The sequence below is a fragment of the Hemiscyllium ocellatum genome, chromosome 35 (genome assembly GCF_020745735.1).
Source record: "Hemiscyllium ocellatum isolate sHemOce1 chromosome 35, sHemOce1.pat.X.cur, whole genome shotgun sequence".
Lineage (NCBI taxonomy): Eukaryota > Metazoa > Chordata > Chondrichthyes > Orectolobiformes > Hemiscylliidae > Hemiscyllium > Hemiscyllium ocellatum.
Window position 1 is genome coordinate 44713137 of NC_083435.1, and position 24650 is coordinate 44737786.

Sequence of the window (24650 nt, forward strand, 5' to 3'; positions counted from 1 at the left end):
AAACCAGTCAATGCTGTGGAGCCTTCCATCAGAACCAGCCAGCTGTGAGTGATCAGTCAGGGTGAGGCTGGAAAGAAGTATGATTGAATTCAAAGTGTGGTGAGAGCTTCAATCATTCATGGAGCTTCATGAACCACTGACATTTCTAATAGGAGAGAGGCAGTTCAAGTACGATGTGGAGGAAGACTGCACAGTCTCATAAGATTTCCCAACATACAAGATGCAACCTTTGCACCAACTATAAACTCAAGAAGCAAGATGGAAGAGAAACCATTCAAGTGCAAAGTGTGTGACAAATCGTTCTCACGCTCATCTCACTTCAGCCTTCACCAACGCAGTCACACAGGGGAGAAGCCGTTCATGTGTGAGGTGTGTGACAAAGCATTCTCACATTTTTCAAACCTCCGTGCCCACCAACGCATACACACAGGGGAAAAACCATTCACATGTGAAGTGTGTGACAAATCATTTTCACAGTCATCAATACTCCGTGCTCACCAGCGCATTCACACAGGAGAGAAACTGTACACCTGTGAAGTGTGTGACAAATCCTTCACGCAGTCATCGAACCTCCTGGTCCATCAGGCAGTGCACACAGGGCAGAAACACTTCAAATGTGATGTTTGCAATAAGGCTTTTGCAACATCTACAAGGCTTCTTACACACCAGAGGATTCACACAGAGGACAAACCCTTCAAATGTGAGAATTGTGAGATATGTTTTGTACAATTATCAGACCTCCTGACACACCAGAGGATACATACAGGGGAGAAGCCCTTCAAATGCGAAGTTTGTGACCGAGCCTTCACACAGTCATCAACACTCATACAACACCGACGCATTCACACTGGGGAGAAACCATTCAAGTGCGAGATTTGTGACAAATCGTTCTCACGCTCATCCCACTTTCACACACACAAACGCATTCACACCGGAGAGAAGCCATTCAGATGCACAGAGTGTGATAAATCATTCTCACGGTCCTCTATTCTCCGTGAACACCTTCGCCTCCACACAGGAGAGAAAGCTTTCACATGTGAGATGTGTAATAAGGGCTTTGCACAGTTATCAGGCCTGTTGAATCACCGGCACATTCACTCAGAGAAAAGCCTTACAAATGTGAGGTCTGTGACTGAGCCTTCACCCAGTCATCAATGCTTATGAAACGCTGACACTAACATTTTGTGGAGAAGCTGCTCAGACAGGAGCTGTGAGAGAAAGCCTTCACCAACTTGTTAAAGCCTCAGTCCATCAGAGGACCCACAAAGCTGGTAGATGGTTTAAGTGACATTTATGATAATATTCTCCTGAAGTCTCGTGATGAAGGGCTTATGCTCGAAACGTCGAATTCTCTATTCCTGAGATGCTGCCTGGCCTGCTGTGCTTTGACCAGCAACACATTTGCAGCTGTGATCTCCAGCATCTGCAGACCTCATTTTTTACTTCCTGAAGTCTCGGACCATCCTGAAACAGTAGCAGATTCACATCGAGAATCATTTTAGATCTGAGGTGGCCAAGAAAGCTTTCACATAATTCATGTATCTCCCCATCCATGAATTCATAATCACAACGCAGAAATTGTGTCAGTAAAACATTTAACTAATTCACAAAGCTCCTGTAAGATCAGTGAACCTGCACAGTGACAAATCCATCCCGTGTGATGTGCAAGCATTGTTTCACCACGTCCTCCTCCTGTCTCACCAGACACTGACATAGACTTGAAACAGGGTCACTTGCTTCCATTGCACTGAGAGTTTACTGTGTTGTTTACCCTCCCGTGTTCACACAAGGGAGCGGTCATTCCAAAGTACTGTTTGTCTCAGCAGCAGCTGTCTTGAACCTCTCCCTCCATTGTGCTAATGATTTTAAGTAGGTCAGTTGAACCTTTGACTAGATCAAACATCATCAAAAGGAGACAGTATTGTAGAAGCGCCTGTTAAAAACTCAGCTTCCTGTCAGTGCAGTGTCAGATACAAGTCACACACTGACTCTCACTCTGACCAAGAACACAATCAAATACTCAGTGGTTAGAAAGACTTCAGCTTGGGATCGACCAGCACTGGGGGAGGGCGAGCCATTCCTGGGGTTGTAACAGAGGTAGCTCAATTAGCCTCAGTATCTCTGGTCTATGAAATGGGAGAATCAGCAAGGAATCCCATTCGTCATTAGTAAGCCCAGCTGGGAAGTCAGGGAGAGGGTGGGATATGGCTTGGCTGTGACAGTCGATTGTCTCACAGCATTCACTGCTTGGGTCACCACATGCTGCATGACCACTTGCTTAAAACACGAGAGGCCAGTCAATATCCACATTCTGTACTCCAGATCAGTACCTTGAGGATTGGAGGGAATGTGAAAGGACATTAGATTACATTTACAGAGCAGCTAGAAAATAGTAAAACATTCTGAGGTTTATCATATAAATAGGGAAGTCTTGTTAAAATTATATGTAACTGGTCAGATCTCAGCATGAATACAGTGAACAGTTTTGGTGTACTTATATAAGAAAAATGTACTGGCATTGGATGCACTTCAGAGAAGGGTCAGTAGGTTGATTCCAAGATAATGAGGGATTTCATTTTGAGGAGAATTTGAATCAGTTGGGCTTGTATTCTTGGTGATTAGTAGAATGAAAGGAGATATGTTCAACATATAAGTTTTTTAGGGGTTTGACAGGGTAGGTATGGAAAAGCTTCCCCAAGTGGGAGTCTCAGGTATCAAAGGGAAAATCTCAGACTGAGGAATCACCCATTTAAAATCATGATGAGGAATTTATTTCTCTTGGAGGATAGTGAATCTGTGAATGTTTTTCTGTAAGGGCTGTTGAGGATGAGTTGTTAAGTATATTCAAGGCTGGGAAAGACAGACTTTTACCAATAAAGCAATCAAATGTTATGGGGAAAAGGCAGAAAAAATAGATTTGAGGATTGTCAGATCAACCACTATTTCATTGAATGGCCGAGCAGACTTGATGGGCTGAATGGGCTACTTCTGCTCCTTCACCTTCTGGTCTTATGATCAAAAGTTTGCTCAAAGAAGTGGAAATGAGGATAGTGTGAAATTAAAAAAAAGATAAATACCAGAAGGTTTAAGGAGGGAATGTTAAAAAATGGGCGATGGGGAGTGGGTTTTCTCTGTCAACTCGATGAATCATTTTAAGCATCTCAATTAGATTATCCCTTAATGTTCCACATTCAGGCAAATGCAAACTCAGCCTGTGTAACCTGTTATCTCAATTGAACCAGTTTTTGTCTAGGAATGTTCTGGTGAATCTGCAGTGGAGTCCCTCCAAGGCCAATATATCTTTCCTGAAGTACTGTGTCCAGAACTAAACTCATTTTTCCAGATAGGGTCTAAATAGAGCTCTGTACAGCTGGAATGTAATTTCCACAAGGACAAAATTAGTTTTGTGAAGAGTAGCTGTGATTTACCTATTCTCTTCTGGACTTGAGAAGCGCGGATGTCAAGCAGGAAGGAAAAGAGGAATGTAGTTTTGAGAACAAGGCCGTAGGAATTGGATATGAGAGATTTGTTTAACTAACTTGATGGTGACAAAAGATGTGCGTGTGTGTGTACGGACAGCTGTTTCATTATTACCATGGGAATGCATGTACTGTACTGTCCAGGAGAATGATTGTCCTGGGTATGGTGAAGGAGTAAGGGTGAATCTCGGCAGATCTGAATTCCCTCAGGCCATTCTATGTCAATGGAATCATGGTGTGTATATTCAACTTAGACGCTTCCAAGATTCGTTTTATGTTCTAGGAAAGATCTTAGTTATTTTCAAACCTTTTGTTATTTTGATTGATTCAAAGTTCAGAATGTGATTCTTTCATCTGATGTTTATTAATCTTTTGTATATATTTAGAACCTCCAATAAATTTAATTTTTACCTAATTCCCTGATCTGTGAGCTTAGTATCTTCCTATTCACTGAAACATTCACAAACCTACAGCAAGTGTCCTGAACACAATTTATTGGTCAGTGTCACTGTAGCTGGATACATTCTCCATCAATGGGTTTCAAATTTCCAGTTCTGAGGAAGCAGAATGTTTCTGTAAGTGGACAGAACTTTCATTTATATATTAACTTTCACAAACATCAGAAGCCAGAAAATATTTGACAACCAAAGTAGTGTTCTTTGAAGTATAGTCCACCACCAGATAGATTCTTTCATGGACATGGATTAGTGTTGTTATCACATGAGGCATTTCTGCGGCTTTTGGCTTTCTGAACAAACAGCACCTTTCACCCCGACCTCCATTGATTGAAAACAACCACACTGCAAAATGAGTAAACAAATTATCGACACCTCTTTTAACAGGACTGTCCACCATTTAGATTCTGGTCTTCCCCTGTTAGACAATGGTGCAGAACAAGTGTGTGGCATAATCAATTTTTTTACTGAGTCTCTGTCCATATGTATTTGTATGTGGAGCTAATATAAGTAAACTCATAATGACAATTGGCTTTCCTGCAGATAAGCATCTGTCCACAGGTAGTGAAGTGAACGAGACCTTTCCATGACATCAGTGTTAACCAGACTACTTGCCCCAATGATCACACTGACCCCGTCAAGTTCCTAATGTTTATTTGTAAGGAGATTTCAGTTTTCTGTTCGAATAATCAGCTGGTTATGGTAGGGGATTTCAACTTTCCGAACATAAGCAGGGACTGCCATTGAGTTAAGGGCTTAGATGGAGAGGAATTTGTTAAGTGTGTAGGAGAACATTTTCTGATTCAGTATGTGGATGTACCTACTTGAGAAGGTGCAAAGCTTGACCTACTCTTGGGAACTAAGGCAGGGCAGGTGACTGAGGTGTCAGTGGGGGGGCACTTTGGGGCAAGTGACCATAATGCTTTAGTTTTAAAATGGTGATGGTAACGGATAGACCGGATCTAAAAGTTGAAGTTCAGAGTTGGAGGAAGGTCAATTTTGATGGTGTTAGGCAAGAACCTTCAAAACTTCAGTCCTGATGAAGGGCTTTTGTCCGAAACATTGATTTTCCTCCTCCTTGGATGCTGCCTGACCTGCTGTGTGTTTCCAGCACCACTCTAATCTAGACTCTGATTTCCAGTATCTGCAGTCCTCACTTTTGCCGAAGAACTTTCAAAAGCTGATTGGGGCAGATGTTCGCAGGTAAAGGGACGGCTGGAAAATGGGAAACCTTCAAAAATGAGAGTCCAGAGTCAGTATATTCCTGTTAGAGTGAAAGGAAAGGCTGGTAGGTGTAGGGAATGGTGGATGACTAGAGAAATTGAAGTTTTGGATAAGAAAAAGAAGGAAGCATATGACAGATAGAGACAGCAGAGATCGAATGTATCCTTAGAAGAGTAAAAAGGCAGTAAGATAGCTTTGGCAAATAGGTTTAAGGAGATCCAAAGGTATTTTATAAATAGATTATGGCCAAAAGGTTAACTAGGGATAGAGTAGGACCCCTCAAAGATCAGCAAGGCAACCGATGTATGGAGCCACAGGAGATGGGGAGATTCTAAATGACAATTTTGTATCAATGTTTACTGTGGAGGAGAATACGGAAGATATAGAATGTGGGGAAATAGATGGTGACATCTTGAGAAATGTCTATATTACAGAGGAGGAGGTGCTGGATGTCTTGAAATGCATAAAAGTGGATAAATCCCCATGACTTGATCAGGTGTACCCAAGAACTCTGTGGGAAGTGAGGGAAGTGATTGTTGAGCCCCTTGCTGAGATATTTGTGTCATCGATAATGACCGGTGAGGTGCTAAAAGATTGATGGTTGGCTAACGTGGTGCCACTATTTAAGAAAAGTGATAATAAAAAGCCAAGGAACAATAGACCAGTGAGCATGACATTGGTGGTGAGTAAGTTGTTGGTGGGAATCCTGAGGGACACGATTTACATGTAATTGGAAAGGCAAGGTCTAATTTGGGATAGTCAGCATGGCCTTGTGCATGGGAAATCATGTCTTACAAATGTTAATTGAGTTTTTTGAAGAAGTAACGAGGAGGATTGATGAGGGCAGAGTGGTGAATGTGATCTATATGAACTTCAGTAAGGCTTCCAACAAGTTTTGCCATGGTAGCTTGTTTAGCAAAGATAAATTGGGTTAGCACTGTTGCCTCACAGCACCAGGGACCCAGGTTCAATTCCCGCCTCAGGCTGTCTGTGTGGAGTTTGCACATTCTCCTTGTGTCTGCGTGGGTTTCCTCCGGGTGCTCCGGTTTCCTCCCACAATCCAAAAATGTGCAGGTTAGGTGAATTGGCCATGCTAAATTGCCCATAGTATTAGGTGAAGGGGTAAATGTAGGGGAATGGGTCTGGGTGGGTTGCTCTTCGGAGGGTCGGTGTGAACTTGTTGGGCCGAAGAGCCTGTTTCCACACTGTAAGTAATCTAATCTAATCTAATTTAATCTAATCTCATGAAATACGGGGAAAACCAACCATTTGGATACAGAACTGGCTCAAAGGTAGAAGATAGAGGGTGATGGTGGAGCATTGCTTTTCAGACTGGAGGCCTGTGGCCAGTGGTGTGCCACAAGGATTGGTGCTGGGTCCTCTGCTTTTCATCATTTACATAATTGATTTGGATGTGAATGTAAGAGATATAGTTAGTAAGTTCGCAGATGACACCAAAATTGGAGGTGTAGTGGACAGCAAAGAAGGTCACCTTGGAGTACAGTGGGACCTTGATCAGGCCAGCCAATGGGCCAAGGAGTGGTAGATGGAGTTTAAATTTGATAAATGTGACGTGCTATATTTTGGAAAAGCAATTCAGACCAGGACTTGTACACGTAATGGTAAGCTCCTGGGGACTGTTGCTGAACAAAAGGACCTTGGAGTGCAGGTTCATAATTCCTTGAAAGTAGTGTCACAGGTAGGTAGGATAGTGAAAAAGGCATTTGGTATGCTTTCCTCTATTAGTCAGACCATTGAGTATAGGAGTTGGGAGGTCATATTGTGGTGGACAGGAGCTGGAGACAGGTGCCAAGAAGGTGGAGCTCCCACTCTCCTCTGAGCTTGCGTACATGTCTTGTTTTGGCTTGCATGTGGCTACCATTTCTCCCGCAAGGGTTATGCTCTGTCTGACCCGTCAGTACCGGGTTGTCTTGCTTTTGGGTCAGATGAGAGGCTGAATTTCAACAGAGTTGAACCCAGTGCCAGGATGACCTCCGGATAGTGGTGGTGTCGGGCTGGGGAAGCCTCGGGCGCCAGTTGACCGGTGAACAGTTTTGGGTTCGGTAACCTGGTTGATCCTGCCAGTAGCATATGCTTGTCTCAAAGATTAAGCTATGCATGTCTAAGTACTCACAGCCGGTACATGAAACTGCGAATGGCTCATTAAATCAGTTATGGTTCCTTTGATCGCTCCAAACGCTACTTGGATAACTAGAGCTAATACATGCAAACGAGCGGTGACCCATGCGGGGATACATGCATTTATCAGACCAAAACTAATCCGGGCTCACCCGGCAGCTTTTGTGACTCTAGATAACCTCGGGCAGATCGCAAGTCCTTGTGACGGTGATAACATTGGTTGGGCCACTTTTGGAATATTGCGTATAATTCTGGTTTCCCTCCTATCGGTAGGATGTTGTGAAACTTGAAAGGGTTCAGAAAAGACTTGTAAGGATGTTGCCAGGGTTGGAGAGTTTGAGCTTGAGGAAGAGGCAGAATACGCTGGGGCTGTTTTCCCTAGAGAATCGGAGGCTGAGGGGTGGATGTTATAGAGGTTTATAAAATCATGAGGGGCATGGATAGGGTAAATAGACAAGGTCTTTTTCCTGGGATGGGGGAGTCCAGAATTAGAGGGCATAGGTTTAAGGTGAGAGGGGAAAAATTTACAAGGGACCGAAGGAGCAACCTTTTCACACACAGGATGGTTCATGCATGGAATGAACTGCCAGAGGAAGTGGTGGAGGCTGGTACAATTACAACATTCAAAAGGTATCTGAATGGGTGTATGAATTTGAAGGGTTTCGAGGGATATGGGCCAAGTGCTGGCAAATGGGACTCGATTAGGTTAGGATATCTGGTCGGCATGGACGAATAGGTCCGGAGGGTCACTTCTATTGCTGGACATCTCTATGACTCTGTGATTCTAATTACATCACCTGGGATAGTTGCCAAGCAGTTGTATTTATTTGTGCTCTTGTCTGTCTTACAGCTTTCTTTTACCTTAAGACAGTCTTTTGAACTTTAGTTAGGAAAATACAGCTTCAACACTTACTTTCCAAAACCTTCTAAAAGGTAAACAATTTTAGCTCTCGTCTTGTGAGGTACAGTTAACAAGTCCTTGCAGATGTTTGTAGCAGAAAACAACATTCTTTTGATCCGTGACCACAAAGCAATGATCACACATTTTAGATTTCTTCAGTTATTGTTGTCTTCCTCTCACCGTTAACATTAAGCATTCATAGATCCAACTGCTACTGAGACAGAGGTATTTAAAATGTAAGTGTCACAGAATTATCCATTGCATTGATCGTAGGCTAATCAGATCACAACTTATCACTCTTCACTAAAAATCTTTTGTTTTCAACATTTGCTTCAGTAAAACTTGTTAAATTGATAACAATTGCAAGAGCATAGCTTCTGGCAGAGTTTTCAGTAGTTTATGTCTGTTTTACGCCACAATCTGGCTAAAATTGATCATAATTGTAATTTTAAATGTCAGTTACATTAAGTGTAAATTTACTTTTTGAGATATTTAGTTATTGAATGTCAATCAGGCAGCCACCAGGTAGCAACCTAGAAATGAGTACAGCACAGAAGGGAATACAAGTAGAATTTTAGAATCCCTACAATGTGGAAAGAGGCCATTTGGCCCATCAAGTCCACACTGACTCTCTGAAGAACATCCCACACAGCCTCAACCCCAAACTGTAACCCTACATTTACCATGGCTTAATTCACCTAACCTGCACATCACCAGACAATACAGGCAATTTCCCAAAATCTACCTAACTTGCTGATCTTTAGACTGTGGGACGAAACCAGATCACCCAGAGGACACCCACACAGACACAGGAAGAACGTGCAAACTCCACAGAAATAGTCACCCAAGGCTAATATCGAACCTGGGTTCCTGGCATTGTGAGGCAGCAGTGCTAACCACTGTGCTGCCAAGTGGTGAATTTCTGCTGATTCTGTCTGTTTGAGGGGGCTCTTGAAATTACACTCCAGGTTTTTGGGTGTTCATGCACCAAGAGTCAGTCATATTCATCACAGCAGTCTATAAGCTGTAGCCATTCAGAAAATTACAAGCCTACAGATAATAGTTTAGTTGTGAAATGTAAACAAAAGACATAGCTTAAAATGGTTTAATGTTGTCATTATTATGTCAATGTTGCAGTATTTTTTAAAAGTTTATAATAGAATTCAAAATGGTGAACTTTGCCCGTTTTCCTCCATTGTATTTGCAGTGCTGGAGGATGACATAATAAGAGTATTCAGGAGGAAAAAGAGGTAGGAAACAGGATCAGGTGGAAGAGAGTGGAGGTGGTTTGGGCAGAAAGGAAAGAAAGAAAAGGAGGAGAAAGGAGTTAATTGCTTCCACCTTTGTTCCTCTCTCCTGGACCCCATTATGTGCATATTTCTCTCTGCAATGTCCCTCTCTCCTCTGTATATAAAGAATCTGCCCACTGCACGTCATCATTGCCCTGAATGCTGTGGGCTTCCTCTTCTGATCTAAATACATCCAAGGCTACACGTCCCACATTGATGAGAGTGTGAAAGTCTCCGAGGATGAAGAATGCGACTGTTAGACTAGAGGTTTCTGTCAAATGATGGCCAGGAAAACTGGAACAACAGCTGCAATAAGTGAGTGAGGTTTTGTTCAGATGGGATAATGACAAGTTTAAATCCTCGCCTGATCCACTGCTCAAAGTAATCTTTCACGGGTCAGTTTCCCAGGCTTCTGGAAAATCATTGTATATATTTGGAGCAGTCTGATTTGCAAACAATGATTCGTGTTTTGTGTAAAATTGTAACTTCCATCAAACCTTTACTTACAATTGACATCAGATATCACAGCCATGTGGCTGTCTACAGTGTTCATATTTATTTCAAACACTCCACTTCATATTGAAAAAAATCTTGTGTTAATTGTTAATTGGCTGTGTATCTAAATGTTTGCTGATTTCTGAAGTGACAGTGTCTCTCTGGGGAATGTGATGGCCATTTTTGAAAATTTGTTCCTGGGATGTGGACATCACTCACTAGTTCACCATCTGTTGCAGAATTCCCAGTTGACCTTGAGCAGGTGGTAGTGGGCTTTTTGAAGCAGACTGTGACAGTGTCACTGCAACCACAGTGCTGAGAGGAAGTCATTTTTACTGTGATAATTGTTTAGATTAGATTAGATTACTTACAGTGTGGAAACAGGCCCTTCGGCCCAACAAGTCCACACCGACCTGCCGAAGCGCAACCCATCCATACCCCTACATTTACCCCTTACCTAACACTATGGGCAATTTAGCATAGCCAATTCATCTAACCCGCACATCTTTGAACTGTGGGAGGAAACCGGAAACCCACGCAGACACGGGGAGAACGTGCAAACTCCACACAGTCAGTCGCCTGAGTTGGGAATTGAACCCGGGTCTCAGGCGCTGTGTGGCAGCAGTGCTAACCACTGTGCCACCGTGCCGCCCACACGGTTGCTGATACATTGCGTTTGTTCGGGACTGGCTTATTTCTGATACTGATATCTCACTCAGTCGGTGAAATCAGCTGCCTCTTCAGCTATCTGCAGTGAGGAAGCACAACTGATCTGACAGTTCCATTCACTGTTACTAATGACAGCAACAACTTCTGTACACAGGACTCAAATTACTATTTGGACTGGCTTTTATTGAAAGCATTAAATATCTGCAACCTGGCTGTCCAACTCTCAATTCGGGCAATGATTTAGCAAAGTAATATTTGGCTTTCTGTCATTTCACTTTGATCTTCTCCCTCAGTCCTTTCCTATATCTGACCTCAGTCAAGTTTTACCAATTGGAAGAGCAGCCTGGCTGCCTTGTATTATGGATGGCCAGACCACTCAAAAAATTCTTGAGCAGGCATAACTTTGCAATTTGTCTTGGTAAGTGTACAGTGAAAATTACTCGGAGTGAGGTAGCTAGGATGATTGCACCAAAATTGGAGGTGTAGTGGACAGCTAAGAGGGTTACCTCAGATTACAACAGGATTGGACCAGATGGGCCAATGGGCTGAGAAGTGGCAGATGGAGTTTAATTCAGATAAATGCGCGGTGCTGCATTTTGGGAAAGCAAATCTTAGCAGGACTTATACACTTAATGGTAAGATCCTAGGGAGTGTTGCTGAACAAAGAGACCTTGGAGTGCAGGTTCATAGCTCCTTGAAAGTGGAGTCGCAGGTAGATAGGATAGTGAAGAAAGCATTTTGTATGCTTTTCTTTATTGGTCAGAGTATTGATTACAGGAGTTGGGAGGTCATGTGCAGCTGTACAGGACATTGGGTAGGCTACTGTTGGAATATTGCATGCAATTCTGGTTTCCTTGCTATCAGAAAGATGTTGTGAAACCCGAAAGGGTTCAGAAAAGGTTATTGCCAGGGTTGGAGGATTTGAGCTATAGGGAGAGGCTGCGGCTGTTTTCCCTGCAGTGTTGGAGGCTGAGGGGTGACCTTATACAAGTTTACAACATTATGAGGGGCATGGATAGGATAAATAGACAAATTCTTTTCCCTGGTATTGGGGAGTCCAGAACTAGAGGGCATAGGTTTAGGGTGACAGGGGAAAGATATAAGAGACCTATGGGGCAACCTTTTCATGCAGAGGGTGGTACGTGTATGGAATGAGCTGCCAGAGGATGTGTGGAGAGGCATTTGGATGGGTATATGAATAGGAAGGGTTTGGAGGGATATGGGCCGGGTGCTGGCAGGTTGGACTAGATTGGGTTGGGATATATGGTCGGCGTGGACAGGTTGGACCGAAGGGTCTGTTTCCATGCTGTATATCTCTATGACTACCAGGTTTTCAAGCAGATAAGAATGTATTCACAAGATTACACAATGAAACACAAAGAACAGAATAAAGAACCCCAACAGAACTCAGTCTATCCAAACTAGACTTAATTATAATGTTCTGAATATACACAACAGATCCAACAAGCAAAACATCTTTAAAAACCACTTTAAATGGAATAAATGCTTATAGGTTGAAGTTCTACACAGCTCACTGTTGAACTCCTAACTAGTTCTGGACTGTACAAACTGCTCAGCTAGAGAGCTGACCACTCCCTTTTTCATTACACGGGTCACTTCCAAAACATTACCACTTTGGCCTGAAGTTTCATCTGTTTACATATAAACAAAAAGGCCTCTCAATTCCCTTTAATCTCTTTACCAAACCAGTCTAATCGGCACCGAGAGTGGTTTATTACCTGTCTGAAAAAAATCAAGGGCATAGTATCCTTGAGAAAAGAAACAGATTTTAGAAAAAATAAATCAGCTTTGTGACACCTCCATCCTTAAAAAAAAATGAACCAGCAATACCAAAAAATGGCTTCATTTTTAAAACCCTAAACCATTTTTAAAACCCTAGTAGCCTAAACAGACATATACACTATAATAACGATAAACATGCACAACCACATGCAAAGTCACGCTACAGCACACCCGCTAACAAATGCCCACATATCTCTTTTGAGTCAAGATAACGCATCAGCTACCACGTTTTCACGACCTGCTACATGCACAATGGTCAAAGTGAATGGCTTCAACAATAAGCTCCATTTAAACAGTCTGGCATTTTTGTCCTCAAAGTTTTCCACAAATGTCAATGGGTGACGGTCAGTGTATAAGATTGTCTTAGATGCATTGCTGGTAAGGCGACATGGTGGCTCAGTGGTTAGTGGTTAGCACTGCTGCCTCACAGCGACAGGGACCCGCGTTCGATCCCGCTTTGGGCGACTGCCTGTGTGGAGTCTGCACGTTCTCCCCATGTCTGTGTGGGTTTCCTCCTGGTGCTCCGGTTTCCTTCCACAACCCAAATATGTGCAGGTTAGGTGGACTGGCCATGCTAAATTGTCCGTAGAGATCAGGGTGGATTACTCTTCGGAGGGTCAGTATAGACTTGTTGGGTTAATGGGCCTGTTTCCATACTAAAGATAATCTAATCTAGACACTGAAATGTTGTAATGCTAACACCAAGCTTAAAGTCTCTTTCTCCACCATTGAATATTTCTGTTGATGGATGTTAAACATCCTGGAAATGGGTCTTTCTATCGCCTTGTCATCCTCTTGCAGGAGCACCGTACCAACGCCCACATCACTGGCATCAATAGCCACCTTGAAGGGCTTTGTGTAATCTGGTGTAGCTAATAGTGGAGCAGTGGTTAACATAGTTTTTAGGCTGGCAAATACTTTTTGACAGTCTGCTGTCCACTGAAACTTCTTGCCCTTTTTTAACAATTCAGTGAGTGGAGCAGAGCAACCACACTGCTAAAGTTCAGCACAAACCTCTGGTAAAACTCATTCAATCCCAGGAACTGCATTTTCGTCGACAATGTGGGAAATTCCCCAATGACTTTCATTTTCACACCCCATGGGGCCATTTGTCCACGTACAATAACATGGGCTTTGGCAAATTTACTTTTAGCTAGGTTTACTACTAAGCCTGTCTTTCAAAGTCGATCGACCAAGTCCAATAAATTCTGTAAGTGTTCCTTCCGTGAGTGACTAAAAAATCACCAGGTCATCAATATACACCACACAGTTGGGTAATCAGGCAATGACCATATTAGTCAGTCTCTGAAATATGGCTGGAGCACTTTTCATACCAAATGGCATGACTTTGAACTGGTATAGTTTATTTGGTGTTATGAAAGCCGAAATCACTCTTGCTTGTTCTGACAGAGGTACTTGCCAGTAGCCCCTGAGCAAGCCCAACTTAGAAACGTAAGTTACTTATCCCACTTTTTCGATATAGTGCTCCAACCGTGGAGTTGGATATGCATCAGTCTTTGTATCGGCATTGACTTTGCAATTGTCCACACATAATCATTGGGTACCAACTGGCTTTGGGACCATGACTGTGGGTGAGCTCCGGTCACTGTAACTCACTTCGATTATGCCATTTTGGAACATGCACTCTATCTCCTTCTGAACCTGTGCCAACTTTAAAGGGTAATGCCAATCTATTCACAAAATTACACAATGAAACATAAATAACAGAATAAAGAACCCCTACAGAACTCAACTAGACTTAATTATGTTGTTCCAAGCATACACAACTGTCCCAATAAGCAAACTCCCTTTAAAGACCAGTACAAATGGAACACATGCTTACACGTTGAATTTGAAGGGCAGAAAAGAGAGTTTCCACACAGCTCTGTGTTGAATTTCCAACCAGTCCAAGACTGAACTAAAACTGCTCAGCTCAGCTGCAGAGCTAACCACTCCCTTTGATTATACAGGCCACTTCTAAAATATGACTACTTTGGCCTGACATCTCATCTGTTTACATATAAACAAAAGGCCTCTCAAAATCATTTTCATCTCTGTATCAAATCAAACTGATTGGAGCCCGGCCCAGTTTACTACCCTTCTGAAAAAAATCAAGGGCAGACTCTCCTTGAGTCAAGGTATAGCTTTTAGAAGAAAATAGGGACTAGCTTTGTGACAAGAGAGACATGTGAACAAGCAGGGGATAGACAGATATGGACCATGTGCAAGCAGATGAGGTTAGTTTAGAATTGTAACATCATTGCAGTCACACACTGGTGGGTATAAGGGCCTATTCCTGTGCTCTACTGTTTTATATTCCATTAACATAATGATTAATGGTAAAGAATAGGGGAAATCAGTGCATGTGGTGTACAACACTTGTCTTTCAAATCGGTTTGGTAAGGTGTCAGATGCGAGATTCTTACAGAAAATAAGGATTGATGGGATTGAGGACTGATTAATAAACTAAAAATCAGAGAATCAGATTAAATGGGCCACAATGAGGACGGCAAGGTGGCTCCGTGGTTAGCACTGCTACCTCACAGTAATAGGGACCCAGGTTCAATTCTTGGGTGACTCTGTGCAGAGTTTGTGTGTGGGTTTCCTATCACAGTCCAAAATGCGCAGGTTCAGTAGATTGGCTTTGGTAAAATACCGGTTGTGTCAGGGATATGCCGACTCAATAGATTAGCCAAAGGAAATGCAAGGTTTCAGGGATGAGGAGATTGGTTGTGGGTGGGATGGTCTTCGGAGTGGTTGGTGTGGACTGGATGGGGCAAATGTCCTGCTTCCATACTGTCGGGACTCTCTGCTTCAATGTTCAGATTGATGAGATGCAACTAGCAAGGACCGCAGGGGTCAGTATCTGAGACATCTCTGAGGACATAGAAAGATGTGAGAGAGAGCAAGGCCATGGCAGTCAGAATACAATGCAGAGAAGCATTAAATTAGAAGAAAAATAAGAAAAGCAGAATGTTTTTGAATGGTGAGGGAGTGAGGAATATTTGCAATCAGCAGGATCAAGGTTTCCCTGTTTGTACAGTCACAGGTTAGTCACAGAAGAGAAGAGTTCACGTTGTCTGCGTCAGCCCTCTTTAACAGTGACTCACCAAGTAATAGTCTTACCACTGCCCCTCCTCAAAACGTTTCAGACAATAAATGGCATGGGGAGTGAAACAGAAATTAGTAAGGGAGGGGGAAGAGACAGACACTGGGCATGGGGATAATAAAGAGACACGATGATGATTGCAGTTACGGAGGTAATGGAGAGACATACAATATGGGGGTAATAGGGGAAATAAAGAAACATGTGTGGGGGTGATAACAGACTAGCATGAGGAACAGACAGACACAGGGGGCCTGATGGAGAGGTGGTCTCATGTCCACTCTGGTGGTTACAGTTCAAGGCTGTTTGACACAGGCTACTAGATTAGGTGGGATTGAGGTTCACAAGGAGGAGGTGTTAGCAATTCTCGAAAATGGGATGTATCCTAGGATTCCCTAGGAAGCAGGAGTGGTGATTGCAGAGCCTTTGGCTTTGACCCTTATGTCGCCATTGTCTACAGGAATAGTGTCAGAAGAGTGGAGGATAGCAAATGTTATCCCCTTGTTCAAGAAGGGGAGCAGAGACAACCCTGGTAATTATAGACCAGTCAGCCTTACTTCAGTTGTGGGTAAAGTGTTGGAAAGGGTCATAAGAGATAGGACTTATAATCATGTAGAAAGTTGTTTAGGGATGGTCAACATGGATTTGTGAAGGGTAGGTCACGCCTCACACACCTGAGTCAGTTCTTTTAAAAGGTGATCAAACAGGTGGATGTGGGTAAAGCAGCTGATGTAGTGTATATAGATTTCAGTGATGTGTTTGATAAGGTTCCCCATGGTAGGCCAATGCACAAAATATGGAGGCATGGGATTGAGGGTGATTTCGCCATTTGGACCAGAAATTGGCGAGCTGAAAGAAGGCAGAGGGTGGTGGTTGATGGGAAATATTCATGCTGGAGTTCAGTTCTTGGTGGTGTACCGCAAGGACCTGTTTTGGGTCCATTATTTTTATCATTTTTATAAATGATCTAGGTGAAGGCAGAGAAGGATGGGTTAGTAAATGTTTGTATGACACTAAGGTCGGTAGAATTGTGGATAGTGACAAAGAATATCGTAGATTACGGAGAGACATTGATCAGCAGAAAAGTTGGGCTGAGAAGTGGCAAATGAAGTTTAATGCAGAAAAGTGCAAGGTGATTCACTTTGGAAGGAGTAACAGGAATGCAAAGTATTGGGCTCATGGTAAGATTCTTGGTAGTGTAGATGAGATCTCGATGTCCATGCACACAGATCCTTGAAAGAAGCCACCAGGTTGATAGGGTAGTTAAGAAGGCATAAGGTGTGATGGCTTTTAATGGTAAAGGGATTGAATTTCAGAACCATGAGGCCATGCTGCAGGTGTACAAAACTCTGGTGCGGCCACACTTGGAGTATTGCGTACAGTTCTGATCATCATATTATAGCAAGGAGGTGGAGCTTCGGAAAAGGTTCAGAGGAGATTCAGAGGATGTTGCCTGGTATGGAGGAAAGGTCTTAAAAGAAAGACTGAGGGACGTGAGGATGTTTTCATTTGAGAGAAGAAGGTTGAGAGGTGACTTAATTGAGACATAAGATAATCAGACGGTTAAATAGGTCAGACAGTGAGATCTTTTTCCACGAATCGTGAAAGCTAGGACGAGGGGACATAGCCTTAAATTGAGGGATGATAGAAGTAGGACAGATGTCAGAAGTAATTTCTTTACTCAAAGAGTGGTCGTAGCATGGAGCACACTGCCTGCAACAGTAGTAGACTTGTCAACTTTCAGGGCATTTAAATGGTCATTGATGGGCATATGGATGAGAATGCAATAGTGTAGGTTAGATGGACTGCAGTTTGGTATCACAGGTCAGCGCAACATTGAGTGACGAAGGGCCTGTACTGTGATGTTCTATGTTCCGTAAGTATTGATCAGCCCAATATGTTTGGAGCTTTTCAGGATCTGAGCCTGCTGTTCCCAATACTCAGGGTCTTCACACTGTACCATTCATCAGTGCAAACTTAGTGTTGTAGTAATCAATCGGGACATCAACAACATGACCAACAGCCAAGAACTCCAGCAGACCATGAATCGGGTTCACTGCAGTGTCCAGGAGGGAATGAGACTGTGAGAACGCGAGGGAGAGAGAGAGAGCGCGTGAGAGAGAGAGAGAGAGAGAGAGAGAGAGCGCAAGAGAGAGAGAGAGCGCAAGAGAGAGAGAGAGATACTGAGCTTTGAATAAGTTGCAGAGACCTGAATTGTACTCCAATGAAGATTACAGAGTGAGGTGGTAAGACTATTTCGAGTATTTAGAATCATAGGATTGCTACTGCGTGGAAACAGGCCATTTCGGGCAACAAATCCACACCGACCCATCCAGACCCATTCCCCTTCATTTACCCTTGACGAATGCACATTACCTACATGAACATGATGGGGACTTCAGCATGGACAATTCACCTAACCTGCACACCTTTGGATTGTGGGAGGAAACTGAGCACCTGGAGAAAACTCACACAGACACAGGCAAAATGTCCAAACTCCACACAGACATTTCCCCCGAGGCTGGAATCAAACCTGGGTACCTAGCGCTGTGAGACAGCAATGCTAACCACTGATCCACTGTGCCGCTCCATAATTGCAGTGAAAATCTTCCTGAAGTGTCACAAATATAGGACTTGATTTTAAAATTCTGGATTAGGGGTGCTGGAAGAACACGGCAGTTGAGGCAGCATCCGAGGAACAGTAAAATCGACGTTTCGGGCAAATGCCCTTCATCAGGAATAAAGGCAGAGAGCCTGAAGGGTGGAGAGATAAGCTAGAGGAGGGTGGGGTTGGGGAGAAAGTAGCATAGAGTACAGTAAGTGAGTGGGGGAGGGGATGAAGGTGATAGGTCAGAGAGGAGGGTGTGTGGATATGTGGAAAAGAAGATAGGCAGGTCGGACAAATCCAGACAAGTCATGGGGACAGTGCTGAGCTGGAAGTTTGGAACTAGGGTGAGGTGGGGGAAAGGGAAATGAGGAAACTGTTGAAGTCCACATTGATGCCCTGGGGTTAAAGATACCCTACAACGCATCTCGTCCACATCCTGCACCTCCGCCCTGAGACCCACCCCTCCAACCGTAAAAGCCTGCCTTGATTTTAAAATGCTAGCTCCTTCTCTCGTCTGACACTGAATGGCACCATTCTGACACCATTACTTACTGAGGTTTAATATTCCAGTACCAAATCGGACACCAAGATCCTGCTGGAGCCACCAGTTAAGGGTTAATTTCTCAACACCGAGGGCTCTCTCTAACTCCAGTACAAACTGCATAGACCTACACAAAGAGGTCAGCATTGCGAGACTGGTCACCACAGCTTCCTTAACAGCCTGGAATAAACAGCTTGTGATGGGTCTTTGCCAAGGGACTGTATTCCCTGTCCATTTCAGACCAAGTGATTCCTGTGCATTGTAAGCTGTCTCTGTCTTATGTGATAATGTAACCTGAACGATACACAAGTAGCTTTAAGGACTGCTTCACAGACCAGATCCCCTTGCAGAAACTTCAAACACTATCAACTCAAGTATGTTCAGGTGAAATTAAAACAGGGTGAAGTTTGGCACAGAGACCATTGGCCCAGTAAGGTTAATTTTCTGCAAGGTGGCAGCAGATAGGAGCGGTACTGATTGTCCAACAGTTTGGGTTTTGTCTCATTTTTAGCACAGAAGGGTAGATTAGGACAGGGGTCTCTACAAAGCTCCAGAGTATTTACAGTTCCCATTATTCACACTGAGAACCTGGGAGTAGGGGTAAAAGGAGATGAAAGAGAAGGAAAAGCTGCCATGAAGGAGCCGAGATTGAAAGTCCTATTCCCCACTTGATTCACTTTCAATCCAAACAAGAAGGTGAATAACTGTCTGCTCACAAAGGATTGACCCGAGGACAGGCTGTAGAGGGGCTGAGCTGGCTTTGAGATCTTTCTGGATCTGAGTGAGTTTGAGCCTCAGGAAAGGCAATTGCCTGCTGGGAGAAAGTGAGGACTGCAGATGCTGGGACAGTCAGTGCCGAAAAGGATTGCACTGGAAAAGCACAGCAGGTCATCTAGCATCTGAGGATCAGGACAGTCGACATTTTGGTCAGAAGCCTATCAAGAATCAGAAAATCATACATTCTTTACAGTGGCATTCAGCCCAACAAGTCTACATCTATCCTCCAAAGAGTAACTGTGGGATATAGGTAAAGTAATGTTACTTCTGCAGTTATAATTGCTGATACATAGTAAATGAACTCACACCAGTATGTAATTGTTTCAGCCAAGAGCTGAGTCAACACAAATGGAAACTACGTGGAGTAAATGCATAATTTTTTTTGTATTAGCTAAAAATGTATGCAAAAAAGAAACGGGACTGCAATACAATGGTAGAAATACAGGAGACGAGATAAGATGCTGTGAGGGGCAGCACAGATGGAGGGAGTAGATAATGGTAAGCAAAGGATGTGCCTAACAATGACCTACAGCAGGATGAGGTCAAATGGCCTTGTGAGGCCAGGAATAAGCATTTTGTCACAGACAAGGCCGGATAAGGCAAGAGATAAACCGGAGTAATGGGTACCGGTCTTAGGGAAGTGGAGGATGTAAACAGGGGAGGAGCAATGAGATAAAAAAAAATAAAAACCAAATTATATAAATATCGAGTATTTATTGAATTCGATGTTTTTTGTCCCTGCCTTGTGGACATCGCACCCACTTGCAAGTGTGAAATAAATGACACTACTGATTCAGATCTTGTCTTGGACTGAAATTATTGACGTGAGTGAGCTTTGTTTCTCACAATTGGGGGCTGTCCAAGATGTTCTTCTATCAGCGAGGGTTGTGGTGGCCCTGGACACTGGGAAGACGCGTCCCGTTCCCAATTGAGGAGCAGTGTCGTGTCCCGGTTTGGTCCGCTCCCTTGGGCGACTGGTATGAATCCCACAAGAGAGACATCTGAATCAGACAATGACAGGCGGTCGATAGAAATTATGGCAAAAAGGGGCCAGACAACTCTGTGCACAGACCAAGCTAAGAAAATTGACTTTTAAGTATTGCTTTGGTGGCCGGGATTGAGTTTTAGTAGTTAATAAGGGACTAACGAAGGAACTCAATTTGGTTTGTGCCGTGGATAAGGAAAAAGCCTCCGGGAAAACAAAAGAAGAAAAAGGCAATGGAAATAGAGGCGAGGTCTCTTACAACATACCTCCAGAAAGTCCGTTGGGCAGGATGTTGCAGAATTGGAAAAATAACACTTGTACAAGGGAAAAAGATGATTAAATATTATTGCTTTGTATAGACGAAGGAATCCATTCTTCGTCCCGCCGTCTTCTGGCCAAAGTACAGGTTGGACGAAGACAGGGTTTGTAAATATCTGAATTTATATGTCAATGTGTGAGAGAGAGAGAATGAAAAGAGCTGTACAGCTGGTAGAAAGTTTAACCCTTTGTGATTTGGTTTGAATGCACATTTGTTTGCTGGTGATTGAATGTTTGCATTTTATTCCCTGGAGCTTGAGTTCCAGGACTGTTTTGAATCTGATTTTTATTATGGAAACTTAACATGATTTCTTTTAAGGCTAAGGATTCTATAGAGATTATGAAAGAAAAAGATGATAACTCCTGTTCTTTTTACAGGTTATGACTGCCTTACTATCAGTTTCTAACTAATCTCTTTTATCTTTACATAAAAGTGATTTATGGAGGACAGTTGAAGTTTCAGTTCAACATTAGATTGTAGTAAAAACAAAATTCTATGGTTAATATTCGTAACCTTGGATTCGGCCATTGTTCATGCATTAGAAACTTTTTTTTAACTTGAATAGACAAATTCTTTTAAGGCAGCTCTGATTATTTTACGACCTATAGTATTGTAATTGAGCAATGATTGGTCAGGACTACTTAAGAAAACTAATTTTCGATTTAAGTTAAGGGATCAAAACTGGGTAATTATAGTGGATTTCAAAATTGGGAACTGTATGCATTTTACATTTTAAATATTAAATACTGAATAAATGAACATAAATATATAAATATATTTACAAGTTAGGAACAGGCTTTAAAGTTAGTCAAGCATGAATTGATGAATTGGTATTTCAAGTCATGGGGAACTAGAAATATTGCAATATTTCTTAAGAAAAAAGGGGAGAACATAATGACTTATCCCCTTCGGGGAAGTACCAATAGGGGACAAACAGATTGGGTTTGTAAGTGCCCCCCTCACCAGTGGGGAAGTCAGAACATTTAAAAAGGAAATGAAGGACCTGGTTGAGGATCCGGTAGGGTTGTCTGAACAAATTGATCAATTTTTGGGGCCCAGTCTGTATACGTAGGCTGAGTTAATGTCTATTTTGAATATACTATTTACTGGGGAAGAAAGGGGACTTATACGAGGAGCAGCCATTAAAATAATGGGACAGGGAACACCAGATTGGTGATAGGGATGCTGGACAGGGTGAGATGAAGTTTCCCCTCAGAAACCCAGTGGGAAAATCAAAACCCGGAGCATAGAGAAGAAATGAGGGAATTGAAAGACCTGATTCTAAAAGGAATAAGAGAGGCAGTTTCGAAGTCACAGAATTTGACTAAAGCCTTTGAAGTTAGACACGAGAAAGATGAAACTCCTTCAGCTTTCTTGAACAGATTAAGAGACTCAATGCGGAAATATTCTGGAATGAACTCTGAGGACCCAGTGGCACAGGGTCTTTCGAAAGTACATTTTGTGACAAAGGCATGGCCAGACATACAGAGAAAGATACAGAAGATAGAAGGGTGGAGTGAAAAACAATTAAATGCATTGTTAAGAGAGGCACAGAAAGTGTTTGTAAAGAGAGAGGATGAGAGACAAAAACCGAAGGTGAAAATGATGGTAGCTACGGTTGATGAGGTAGTTAAGAAAAGAATGGAACCAATATTGCGCAACCGGAGCGGCTGGTGGCAGCATGTAGGATAGAGAGGAAAGGGAAGAGGGGGAGGACAAGGGGGAGCAATTGATAGAGGGTTTGAGCGACAGGGGCAGAGATGGAGGTCTCCACAGGAAGGATGCTATTATTGTGGAAAGATAGGACATTTTAGGCGGGAGTGTCCTAATCTACAAAGGGAAGAAAGGGCAATTCTGCTTATGAATTTTGATGAAGAATAGTGTTGTCAGGGGCTCCTGCCTTCAGGGACCCACCAGGAACCCTTGAAATAAATTTAAAAAGGAATGGGGACATTGTCTGTGAGCGACAATATCCCATTTCCATAGAAGGTAAATGAGGACTGCAGCCAGTAATTGAGGGACTGATTAGAGATTAAGTAAGATCCCTCATGATCACAAATGGTTTAGTGTGATAGATTTAAAGGATGCCTTTTGGGCTTGTCCCTTGGTGGAGGAAAGTAGGAATTTGTTCGCCTTTGAATGGGAAGACCCCAAGACAGGACGGAAACAGCAATACCGATGGACTATGCTCCCCCAGGGGTTTACGGAATCCCTGAATCTATTTGGACAGATGTTAGAACAAATATTGGAGAAATGTAGCAGCCCCAAGGGGACTACCCTGTTGCAGTATGTAGATGACCTCTTAGTAACAGGAAGAAAAAAAAAAGGATTGTAGAAGCCACTGACAAATTATTGAATTTCCTGGGCCAGCAGGGCTGCGAGTATCTAAAAACAAATTACAATATGTGGAGAGAGAAGTGAAATGCTTGGGACATTTAGTTAGTGAGGGAAAGCGAAAGATAAGCCCGGAAGGGATAGAGGGAATCGTGGGGATGCCGCTGCCCAGGACTAAACGGGAGTTACGTAATTTTTTGGGTCTGATGGGTATTGCAGATTGTGGATTGATTCCTATGCTCAAAAGACTAAGAAATTATATCTCAAACTATTGGAGGAGGACCCAAAATGTCTAAGTTGGGTTGATCAGGAAAAAGTATTAGTTGAGGAACAGAAAAGACACCTGATCCATGCCCCCGTGTTAGCCTTACCTTCCCTCGATAAACCTTTCCACCTCTTTGCTACTGTAGAGAAGGGAGCGGCTTAGGGAGTATTAACCCAGAAGTGTGGAGGAAAACAGTCAGCAGCATATCTTTCGAAGCTGTTGGATCCAGCATCCCGGGGATGGCCTGAGTGTGTGCAGGGTATGACTGCCACTGCGAGTGGGGTGTCTAAAACAATATTGGAGCACATAATTCCCCAATACGGGCTAGTAAATTGTATAGATTCTGATCAGGGAACTCATTTTACCTTTAAAGTGTTACGGGGGTAATGGAAGGGTTGGGAGTTTCCTGTGAGTTCCATACTCCATGGCACCAGCCATCATCAGGAAGGGTGTGTGTGTGTGATATTAGGAATAAAGGTACAGCAGCTGCCTCCTAACAACACTGCACCTGATGGTTCAATTACTCGGGCCTTAAGGGGATTGACTACCTTAGCAGAGGAACTTGCTGAGAATTCAGGAGTAGGCACATCTCTCACGGGATGGCTTGAATCGTGGTTTGGAAGATGGAAGGGGGTGGTAGTTTCCATCCTTACTTCCCTGATAGTGCTTATTTTTCCCCAGCACCCATGGTGTGTGTGCGTGCAGTTGTGAGACACAGTGAGAGAAACAAAGTGCACAAATCTTTATTTAATTTCCACCACCAGGAAGAAAGGAAAACACCCGAGTGGCCTGTGACAAGCAGTGCCCTTCACATCAAAGGGCAATGCTGTGTGATCAAAACAGTGAAGGGAAGGGCAGGGACTAAATCAAAATAGAGTTGGAGGGGGAAATGATGCACTCCACTCCCTGCGGCGCCGACCTCTCCCTGAACAACTCCAGGGTGTTGGTGGACACCGCGTGCTCCTTCTCCAAGGACACCCGGGCTCTAAACATGAGTTGCCCGCAATTTAAGTGGAAGCAGTCCGCCGTTTCGAAGCATTTTCGAGCTGAACAAGAACCACCTGCTCATGTTTCTCTCCAGATATTTCTTCACGTTCCAAATACTTCCAGGATAAGTTGGTTGATGTCCGAGGCATTGCTCAGGAAAGGTCATGAGTCAATGCAGAGAAACTTGTATTTTTCAATAGATTGTTTGACCATGAGTAGATCAAACTGCTCCAGGTAAGGAGCGAACTCACAACCTCGGCATTGCGCACGCCGC

The 24650-nt window shown here is 43.2% G+C and overlaps 1 pseudogene; it reads left to right on the plus strand.

The window, feature by feature from the left end:
* LOC132832524 (zinc finger protein 91-like) overlaps positions 1 to 24650 on the plus strand; it is a 55790-nt pseudogene that overhangs the window by 10294 nt on the left and 20846 nt on the right.